Below are 3840 nucleotides of genomic sequence, written 5' to 3' on the forward strand. Positions count from 1 at the left end.
AGCAAGGGCTTTCCTTAATGTTAATAATGTCCGTATTTATGTCTAATGTCTGGTCCCCTTGCTAGGTGTTTTTATGTTATTATCATTATTTGCTTTTGACTTTATGTGAGAGGTAATAAATAAGTATCTTTGGTAGATAGTGGCCTTCCTTGTGTTTCTTGTGTTCGTGGCTTTTAGTGATGCACAAAGCAGGAAGTCTCGCTTTCAATAGCAACCATGACACATGACAAACTGGATTGACATCTGCTGTCCTGAGGGGCTGTTGGATGACCCAAGGCATTTATTAGCAGGTAGTAGATATTTTCAGCTGCTTCCTGTTGCACATCCTACTCCCCTCCCATTATGAAGCAGCCCAGCCCTTGGGTGGAACTGATTGGATCCTCAGCTCACAGGGGCGGGCTTTGGTTGACCTGAGCCAATCAGTGGAATCCCATCCCGCCCCTTGCCACAGTGACTGGCTTAAGAGTGAACACATGGCATAAGTGGACGCAGTGAGAATGAAGCCCAAACTCTGGTAGGAGGCTTAGAGGAAGAGAAACACTTTTTTTTTTTTTTCCCAAATCTTTATTGTTGGATGTAAAATGTATTACATATGTTCCACATTTTTCCCCCATTGACCCCCTCCTCCCCCCTCCCGCCCCCCTCCCACCTTTTCCCACACTATTGTCTGTGTCCATTGGTTATGCATATAAGTTCTTTGGTTTATTTCTTCCTACCCCCCACCCCAACCCCTTTCCCTTTGAGGTTTGTCAGTCTAGCAATGAGTTTGTGCTTCTTAATCCCTTCACCTTTTTCACCCATTCCCCCAACTCCCTTCCCAACTGGCAACCAACAAAATGTTCTCTGTATCTATGAGAATGTTTCTGTTCTACCTGTTCATTTTGTTTGTAGATTCCATTGTTGATAGATATGTATTCATTGCCATTTTGTTTGTTCATATATTTTATCTTTTTCTTCAAAAAGACCCTTCATCATTTCATATAATAACAGTTTGGTGGTGATGAACTCCTTTAACTTTTTCTTGTCTGGGAAAGTTTTTATATGGCCATCGATTCTAAATGACAGCTTCGCAGGGTCGAGTAATTTTGGTTGTAGGTTCTTGCTTTTCATCACTCTCAATATTTCTTGCCACTCCCTTCTGGCCTGCAAAGTGAGAAACACTTTCTTCTGGAGAATGAGCTTGAAGATGCAAAGCCTCGAACTGCTTCAGTTTTGCTGAGCTGACACATGGAGGAGGACAGAGCTGAGAGAACCACGGGAAAATGGAGCCAGAGCAGTGATCAGGCCGTACCGAAAGCCTCTGACTTCGCTGTTAGGCCAGCGTGAGTACAGGCACATCTCGAAGACATTGTGGGTTCGGTTCCAAACTGCTGCAATAAAGCGAGCTGTAATCTTGTTGGTGAGGGGTCTTGCCTTCAATTTGTAAAACATGCAACACCTGTGAAGTGCAGTAGTGCGAAGTAAAATAAAACAATGGAAGCCTATAGTTGTTTTCGGTTTTGCAGCTGAAAGCATCCTTACTGACACCACTTGTGTTTACTTTTGTGTTCTCAAGGCTAGATGGTGAATGGAATAAAAGAAACACACTCGTATGATCTATTAATGCCCACGGGGAGACATTGGCCATCAACCGACCACTTAACAGCAGCAGAATCAATGCAGACATAACTTAATATTGTCTGACCACTGTAACTTATAATTACAGACTTTATTTCTAATCTGCCTGTTACCTCCTTTACATCTGAAGATGGTTCTGGGAACCTATAGCTATTTGAACCATTTTTCTAAAGAGTCCCACCTCCCTGGTGCCCCTCTGCACTAGAGCAGGCCAGCTTCCATTGCTTTTAAAAGGTCCTGAGGCAAAAACTCTGGGCTTCATGGACCAGAGTATTATCCATTCTTCAGAGACTTTCATTGCCATTGTTTACATAAAAATAATGCTCTAAATATGTACATAAGTTATGTTTTTGAAAATAGCTTTCGCATTCAAAATGGTTTTTGATTCTTATAAAATATGACCTATAATTAATTTGTTTCTGCTCACTGGGACCTTTGCAAAGGCTTTCTGACTGATCGTCCTGCAACCTTGGAGGGCTGTCAATGAATTTTCTAAGATGCATATCTGATCATGACACTCCTTGCGTTAAGGCTTTCGGGGGTTCTCCAGGAGAGGATAAAGCTCATAGAATCAAGCCAGACTCCTATGGCTCATCACTCCTTGTCACCTGGCTGTTGTCACCAACTGCTCCCACTTTGCCTCATACCTCCATTCTCCCAGTGCACTAACACTGGCCACACCTGCTGCTACCTAAACATAGATCCTCTTCAACCTCCACTCTTTGCTCATGCTATTCCCTTCACTTGGAATGCTCCTTCCCTTCAACTGCCCAATAAACACCTCCATCTAGATCAGCTAAACCATCATCTCCTCTGACTAGCTTTTCCTAATCCTCTTCTCTCCACAGCACTCACAGGTAGAAGTGTGGCCTCCTTCATGGACCAGCTGGGTCCTGTAACCAGTTCTCATAGGGAAGGGGTGGTGCTTGGTTTCCTGTGTTTCCTTAAACCCAGCACAATGCCTGGCATAGAATGAGTAACAAATAATTGTGAAACAGGAGTATGAAATGGGACTCTTCCAGCTCAAGCTTGAAGAGTATGGTCTTTATCTTGAGTGTGGTGATGGTTATATCAAAACGTGTCAAATTGGTCCTGGCCAGTTTGGCTCAGTGGTTAGAGTATCGGCCCATGGACCAATGAGTCACAGGTTCAATTCTGATCAAGGGCACGTACCTGGATTGCAGATTGTCCCCAGCACCGGTTGGGGTTGTGCAGGAGGCAACCAGTCGATGTGTCTCTCTCACTTCGATGTTTCTCTCTCCCTCTCACTCTATCTGAAGATAAATAGAAAAATATCCTCAGGTGAGGATTAAAAAAAACTTGTCAAATTGTACACTTAATATATGGACAGTTTATTGTACATCTGTACCTCAATGCGATATTATGATTTATAAGAAATATGTATTTGGTCATTCAGATGACCAAAGTATATTTCTCATATATATTGGGCCTTGTTCACAATTCCTGGTTCACAACTCCTGGAATTCTTGGAATCTCCTAAGTGCTGAGAGTGGAAAAGGTGTCTTTTGTTATGTTAATGATGTGACTTTGGGAAAGCACTCCTCTAAGGAACCAGTGGAACTAACCATGTGATTGGAGGGTTGGAACTCTTAGTCCCACCCCCGAATCAACGGCCAATGGCCAATGATTTAATCGATCATGACTAGGAAACTGAAGCCTCCATAAAAACCCTGGGGTGGGGTTTAGAGAGCCTTGGGGTTGGTGAACACAGAGATTCAGGCAGAGTGGGACACCTAGAGAGGGCACGGGCATGGGCATGGGCACGGGCACGGGCACGGGCACGGGCACGGGCACAGGCACTGCTGCCTCTTCCCACACACCTTGCCGTGTGCATCTCCCCCATCTGGCTGTTCCTGATATCCCTTACAATAAACCAATGATCTAGTAAGTGATATGTTTCTCTGAAGTCTGTGAGCTTCAGAGAGTAAATTAATTGAATCCAAGGGGAGTCATAAAAATCTTTAATTTATATGGTCAGTTGGTCAGCAGGACAGGTGACGCATTATGAGTTGGAGGGGTTCGTTGGAACCGCTGGTTTGTGGCCAGTAGGTCAGAGCACAGTGTGCAGCTGGTGGCTGAAGCAGGGTGGAGGCAGGGAAGCAGGCAGTCTTCTAGGCCTGAGTCCTTAACCTGTGGAGTCTGATGCTGTCTCCAGGTCGACAGTGTCAGAACTGAGGTGAATTCCTGGACATCCTGCTGGTG

Source organism: Molossus molossus, unplaced genomic scaffold (assembly GCF_014108415.1).
Source record: "Molossus molossus isolate mMolMol1 unplaced genomic scaffold, mMolMol1.p scaffold_m16_p_5, whole genome shotgun sequence".
NCBI classification, from domain to species: Eukaryota; Metazoa; Chordata; class Mammalia; order Chiroptera; family Molossidae; genus Molossus; species Molossus molossus.